The sequence below is a fragment of the Delphinapterus leucas genome, chromosome 19 (genome assembly GCF_059928025.1).
Source record: "Delphinapterus leucas isolate spDelLeu-1000000601 "Yukka" chromosome 19, BTC_Dleu_Yukka2, whole genome shotgun sequence".
Taxonomy (NCBI): domain Eukaryota; kingdom Metazoa; phylum Chordata; class Mammalia; order Artiodactyla; family Monodontidae; genus Delphinapterus; species Delphinapterus leucas.
The window spans coordinates 20,523,734-20,531,519 of NC_143147.1; positions in this window are offsets into that span (position 1 = coordinate 20,523,734).

Genomic DNA, 7,786 nt, shown 5'->3' on the forward strand with positions numbered 1-7,786 from the left:
AGTCATCCATTGATGGACACTTGGGTTGCTTCCATGTCTTGGCTATTCTAAATGGTGCTGCTGTGAACATTGGGGTGATCTTTTCGAATTAGTGTTTTCATTTTTTATGGATGTATACCCAGGAGTGGAATTGCTGGATCTGTTTTTAGTTTTTTAGTTCTGTTTTTATTTCCCATCAGGGAAGTACCTTCTGCCCATGTTTTGATCAGATTGTTCTTTTTGATATTGAGTTGTATGAGTTGTCTTTATGTTGGATATAACCTCTTGTCAGTTGCATCATTTGAAAATATTTTCTCCCATTCTGTAGATTGTCTTTTCATTTTGTTGATGGTTTCCTTTGCTGTGCAAAAATTTTTAAGTTTAATTAGGTCTCATTTGTTTATTTTTGCTTTTATGTCTTTTGCTGTTGGAGACTGATCCAAGAAAATACTGCTACGATTTATGTCAGAGAGTTCTGCCCATGTTCTCTTCTAGGAGTCTTATAGTTTCAGGTCTTACATTTAGGTCTGTAAACCATTTTGAGTTTATTTTTGTATATGGTATGGGAGAATGTTCTAATATCATTGTTTTACATGCAGCTCTCCAGGTTTCTCTGCACCACTTGTTGAAGAAACTGTCTTTTCACCATTATATATTCTTGCCTCCTTTATTGTAGATTAATTGACTGTAGGTATGTGGGTTTATTTCTGGCCTCTCTATTCTGCTCCATTGAACTGTGTGTCTGTTTTTGTGTCAATACCATGATGCTTTGATTACTGTAGCTTTGTAAGTATAGTCTGAAGTCTCCGGTTTTGTTCTTTTATCTCAGGATTGCTTTGGCAATTGGGGGTCTTGTGTGGTTCCATATAAATTTTAGGATTGTTTGTTCTAGTTCTGTGAAAAATGTCATGGGTATTTTGATGGGGATTGCATTAAGTCTGTAGATTGCTTTGGGTAGTATGGTCATTTTAATTATATTAATTCTTCCAGTACAAGAGCACAGGATAAATTTCCATTTCTTTGAATCATTTTCAATTTCTTTCATCAGTGTTTTATAGTCTTCAGAGTATAGATCTTTCACACCCTTGGTTAAATTTATTCCTAGGTATTTTATTTATTTTTGATGTGATTTTAAGTGAGATTTTTAAAAAACTTTATGATGTTTCATTATTTGTGTATAGAAATGCAACAGATTTCTGTATATTACTCTTGTATCCTGCAACCTTGCTGAATTCATTTATTAATTCTAATAGTTTATTTTTAGGTGGAGACTTTAGGGTTCCTTATATGAAGTATCATGTCATGTGCAAATAGTGACAGTTTTGCCTCATCCCTTACAACTTTGATACCTTTTATTTCTTTTTCTTGTCTGATTGCTGTGGGTAGGACTTCTAATACTATGCTAAAAGAAGCAGTGAGAGTGGGCATCGTTGTCTTGTTCCTGAATTTAGAGGAAATGCTTTCCTCTAAGTTTTTCCTCTAATGCTTTCCTCTAAGTTTTTCAGAGTGGTCTGTTGTATCATTTAAGACCTCTGTTGCCTTATTTTGTTTTTTGTCTGCATGATCTGTCCATTGATGTCAGTAGGGTGTTAAAATCTCCTACTATTATTGTATTATTGTCAATTTCTCCCTTTATGTCTGTTAGTATTTGCTTTATATATTTAGGTGTTCCTGTATTGGGTACCTATATGTTAATGAGTATAATATCCTCTTGTATTCATCCCTTTTTCATTATATAATGCTCTTCTTTGTCTTTTGTTACAGCCTTTTTTTAAAAATTATTTTTTTTTTTTTTTAAATTTATTTTACTTATTTTTTTGGCTGCGTTGGGTCTTTGTTGCTGCGCGGGGGCTTTCTCTAGTTGCGGTGAGCAGGGGCTACTCTTTGTTGTGGTGTGCATGCTTCTCATTGTGGTGGCTTCTCTTGTTGCGGGGCATGGGCTCTAGGTGCGTGGGTGTTAGTAGTTGTGGCGCGTGGGTGTTAGTAGTTGTGGCACGTGGGCTCAGTGGTTGTGGCTCATGGGCTCTAGAGCGCAGGCTCAGTAGTTGTGGCGCATGGGTTTAGTTGCTCCACAGCACATGGGATCTTCCCAGACCAGGGCTTGAACCGATGTCTCCTCCATTGGCAAGCGGATTCTTAACCACTGAGCCACCAGGGAAGTCTGTAGCCTTTGTTTTAAAGTCTATTTTGTCTGATATGAGTGTCACTACCCCTGCTTTTTTGTTGTTTCTATTTGCATGAAATATCTTTTTGCATCCCTTCACTTTGTCTTTTTTTTTTTAAATTTATTTGGCTGCGTTAGGTCTTAGTTGTGGCACGTGGGATCTTCACTGGGCATGCAGGATCTTTTGTTGCTGCACGTGGGCTTCTCTAGTTGCGGCGTGTGGGCTCAGTAGTTGTGGTGTGCGGGCTTAGTTGCCCTGTGGCATATGGGATCTTAGTTCCCTGACCAGGGATAGAACCAGCGTCCCCTGCATTGGAAGGCAGATTTTTTTTTCTTTTTTAAAAATTATTTATTTATTCTTATTTTTGGCTGCATTGGGTCTTTGTTGCTACGCACAGGCTTTCTCTTAGTTGCAGCGAGTCGGGGCTACTCTTCATTGCGGTGTGCGGGCTTCTCATTGCGGTGGCTTCTCTTGTGCGGAGCACGGGCTCTAGGTGCACGGGCTTCAGTAGTTGTGGCTTGCAGGTTCTAGAGTGCAGGCTCAGTAGTTGTGGTGCACGGGCTTAGTTGCTCCATGGCATGTGGGATCTTCCCAGACCAGGGCTTGAACCCGTGTCCCCTGCATTGACAGGCAAGATTCTTAATCACTGCGCCACCAGGGAAGCCCCTTATTGTAGGTTTTTGACTTGTGGTTACCATGGGGTTCATATATATTGACCCATAATTATATCTAATTGCTTTAAAGTGATAATCATTTAAGTTTAAACATTCTAAAAGATCTACATTTTTTGCTCCTCTCCCCCACATTTTGAGTTTTTGATATCATTTTATATCTTTGTGCTTATTCCTTTACTGTTTATTGTAGTTGCTTTTTAAAATTAAAAAAAAATCTAAGAACTGGCTTATTTAAGTGATCTTCAATCCTTACTATATATTTGCCTTGCCTATTGGGATTTTCCCTCTCCTATAGATTCTTCTTTTCCATTTAGAGTAGACCCTTTAACGTTTCTTTTTTTTTTTTTTTTTTTTTTTTTTTTTGCGGTGCGCGGGCCTCTCACTGTTGTGGCCTCTCCCGTTGCGGAGCGCAGGCTCAGCAGCCATGGCTCATGGGCCCAGTTGCTCCGTGGCATGTGGGATCTTCCCGGACCAGGGCACAAACCCACGTCCCCTGCATTGGCAGGCGGATTCTCAACCACTGCGCCACCAGGGAAGCCCTCAACATTTCTTTTAGGGTAGGTTTAGTATTGCTGAATTCTTTTAGTCTCTGCTTGTTGGAGAAATTCTTTTCTTCTCTTCTAAATGATAATCTTGCTGGATAGAGTATCCTAGGTTGCAGGATTTCCCTTTTAGGGCTTTGAATGTATTATGCCACTTCTGCCCTGCCCTGCAAAGTTTCTCCAGAGAAATGAGCTGATAGCCTTGTGGGGATTCCCTTGTGTATGACTCTCTGTTTTTCTCCTGCTGCCTTTAGAATTCTCTTTATATCTTTAATTTTGCCATTTTAATTATGATATGTCTTGGTGTGGGCTGGTTTGGGCTCATCTTGTTTGGCACTCTGCTTCCTGAAATTGGATATGTTTCCCTTTTTAGGTTTGGGACGTTTCCAGCCATAATTTCTTCAAATACATTTTTGATCCCTTTCTCTCTTCTTTTTGTGGAACCCCTATAATGTGAATATTGGCACATTTTATATTCCATAGAACTTGTATGTTGTTTTCTCCCTCTCTCCCTCCCTCCCTCCCCCCCTTTCTTCTTTCTTCTGTTCTTATTGGGTGATTTCTGTTATTCTATCCTCCAGATCACTTATGCATTCTTCTGTGTCATTTAGTCTGCTATTCATTGCTTCTAGAGTGTTTTTATCTCAGAGATTGAATTATCAATTTTTGATGGGGTCTTTTAAATTTCTAGTTCCTTGGTAGAATGATCTGTGCTTACCTCTACTGTCTTAATTCAGTTAGCATTTTTATTACCCACTTTTCGAATTCATTGTCTATCTCTTTTTCATTATTTATTTCTTCAGGGGTTTTCTCTTGCTCTTTGAGTTGAGAGTAGTTCCTCTGCGTTTTCATTTTACTTTCTCTGTCTCTGAATTTAGGTGCAACAGTTATCTGTTATGGTCTTGAAGGGGTGTTTTTACGTGGGAACATCCCTGTGTAGACTGTGTGCGCCTAAGATCTTTGGTGTGTGGGTTGAATTTGATGTGGATGCCAGCCCACTACTTTCCTCAGGATGTGATGACAACTACCACCTTGATTGCGGGGGGCGGGGTACGGCTGGCGTTGGAGGAGCCAAAGACTGTGTAGGGTGTGAGGCGAGACTTGCTGTCTCCTCACTGGCCACAGCTGCCCTGTTGGGTGGGGTCTGCTCCCAAGCTGCTGGAGTGGAAGCCCTGAGGGTCGGGCTGGAGCTGGCTCTGTTCCCTTCAAGTGTGTGTTTTTCCGTCTCCCCACACTGGAACCTTTGCCCCGAAGGAGGGGAGTGCTGAAATAAGCAGGGTTTGTGTGCTTACAGATGTCCAGCGTGCTGCTTGTGTAGGTATCTGCAGTCACGCTCAGAACCAGATCAGGGTTGTCTTTTCCCCTACTGCGGTGGTCTCAGCTCTGGTGTAAGGAGTGGGTGGGGCTGGAGTGCTTGCTTGGGGATCATGGCATTGTGGTTGCAGGAATCGAAGTGGCTGCACTGTCATGAGAAGTCTGGGCTACTTCTGTGGCGCTGAGTAAGCGCCAGCAATGGCCGCCACTCAGCCTGTACCATACCCCAGGCCCGTGGGTCACCTCTGTGTCCCTAGATTGAGTCTTTTTCCAGGATGTGGCTGCCCTAGATTCACTGCCAAGCTGTGGTGTGGAGTGAGTGGGGCCAGGGGGTTCAATCAGCTTGGGTCAGAGACTGTGGCAAGGTGACAGCTGCTAGGGCAGACCTCTCTCCGCCCTGTTTGGGGGCAAGCCAGCACTGCGTACTCCTCGCCAGTGCAGTCCAGGCTTCTCCAGCCTTTCTGTGTGTCACAGCTGTTCTACAGGCAGCCAAAGGGCCTTGCCTCCTCTGTATAAGACCGCAGGACTAGAATGCCCAATCTGTCTCTCAACCTGCTCACTCCCCAGGGTGAATGTCCACCTGTATGACATTCCTGTACCTCTTAGTTCCCTCCTGGGGCACAGGTCTCGACCCGGTGCTTTTCCTCCCATCCTACCTGGGATGGGATTATGGGGGAATCTTTCTTGCAGCCTTGGTTGTATAGGAGTCCTTCTGCCAGTTTCCACGTAGTTTTTGGTGAGAATTGTTCTACATGTAGATGTATTTTTTGATTTGCGGGGGGAGGTGAGCTCTACATCCTCTTACTCTGCCATCTTGATCACCCTCCCACTCTCCTTCTCCCTCCTTTCCTCCTCTCATTCTCTCCCTTTCCCTACTCAGGGAACTCTGTGGTACTTGGGGTCATTTCTCATCTGTACCCCAGAAGTCTTTGGAGCTAACAGGAGTTTTGTGCATACTCACCTGGGCTTGGACCCGTCATCTTCATAACCACATGCCCCAGACTCATGGACTTGGCTCCTTTCAAACAATGTCCATATTGGCAGCTTTCATCCATTCATTCAACAAATACTTACTCGAGGCCTGCCCTACGCTCAGTCGTGGTCTGGGGTTGCTTTGGTAAACAAGACCGGTGTGGCCCTTACTCTCATGAAGGTTAGTGAGGGGAGAAAGGAATGAGCAAATACACCAGGTGATTTTGATGGTAAGTGCTGTGAAGAAAAGAAAGCAGGCTGATGCGGGAGAAAGTGACTGAGGTGGTCAAGACAGGCCTCACAAAGAGGTGACGCTCGAGACCTAGATGATCAGACTGTACCAGATCACCAGGCAGGTTTCTCTGTTGAAAATAACAGGATCCGACTCTAGTTAACGTAAGCACTGGAAGGGTACTGGGTACTTCAGAGAATGGGCGGAAGGCCTGGAAAATTAGGCCAGCACAGAGGCGGTTGCTAAGGGAGGTTGGCCAGAACACTGACCAAAATCATGCTACAGCTGTTTCTTGTTAGGACCCAGCCACCTCTGCTCTGGATACTGACCTCGAACCCTGGACCCACAGGCACACCACCACCAGAGGGACCTCCAAACTGGGCCTGATTACCGCAGACCACAGGTTGTTCACAGGTAAGCCGGGGTTGCTCCCATCTCACACAGAGTGAAAGCCACGGACTTCATAATGTCGTCCTTGATCCGGTCCCCCGTTCCCTATGCTCTCATCTACCCTCGTTTCCTCGCCCCAACCTGCTCCACCCACATCGCTCTCCTTGCAGTTCCTGTCACACCAAGCCTGCCCCCACCTCTAGGGGCACTGGCTGTTCCCACCACTTGGAGCACTTCAAGTCTCCCCAGAACTGCCCCCTTGACCACCTCCAAGTCTAAGCTCAAAAGTCACCTTCTCTGGAGGCCCACCACATCTCCCTATTTAAGCCCAGCCTCTCCTGCCCACAGGATTCCTTTATGCCTTTTTTTTCCTTGTCATCCTTTAACATGTTATGTTTACTGTTCATTAACTGGCTTGCTGACGAATCTGCCCCAGGTGCCTAGACCAGTGGGTGGCCTTGGAGTTAACACTCCACAGCTGTTGGCTGGATGTGTAGATGATACATGGCATCAAATGTCTTGGGAGGCATAAGTTGAATCCTGGTCTGTCACTAACCAGCTGTGATTCTGCACAAATATTTTACCCATCTGTAACATGGGCACCTACCTCAAATGGATTCTTGGTGAAGAGTAAACAAGACAATGTGCAGAATAAGCCCTGGTTGCTGGGCTCTCGTTCTTTCCTCTTCACCCATTCAAATCTATTAAGATGAGTCTCCCAAGCCCGTATGATCACAATGAACGTTTCCATTTACTTTGGATTATATGTTATTATAAATATTAACAAATAAGACTTAAAAAGGACACCTTCGGGTAGGTCAGACAAAAGTACAAAAATTGTGTGTGGGGCTGCAGTTTCAGGACTGTTTCTGCAGCCGTCACATGATAGCAAAACGGTGGTAAGCAGTGCACGAGTCGTCGAAGACAGCCAGAGTCCATGCATCGGGAGGTTCTCTCGGTTGGAGAACGAACAAAGGGAGGACATGCTCGGGCCAGGAGATGCAGTTCCTCGCTCTCGCCACTAGAGGTCAGGAGGTTACCGCTTCAGGGTTGGAAGGCGGGCCCGTGGGGGATCGGCTAGTGGTGGCGGTGGGTGCTGAGACTAGGCAGGGGGGTGGGGGTAGCGGTGGATGCCACACCTGGTGACCCCCTGGTTATTGACATCTGACTTTGGAATGACTTTGTTTTGTTTTGTTTGGCGTCAAATTCACCGTCTTTGTGGGGCTGAGGGACCAGAGGAAAGATGCCAGCTTGGGGTCAAAGGGAGAGCTCACACTGCAGCTTCTCAAAGCGCCTTTTTCTCTAACAAACAGAGATAAAACCTGCAAGGGGTCCAGAACAGTGCCAGGGTCCTAGTGAAGGTTCTCCCTGGGAGGTCTTCTACCCAGTGCCCCATCCTCCACTCGGGCTAGCTGTCCAGGAGCCCCACCTCCCAGCCTGACTGTCCCTGTGGTCAGCTGGGACCATGGTTAAGGACCAAATCTGCTCTTGCACAGTCCAGGGCAGTAGAAGACCTTG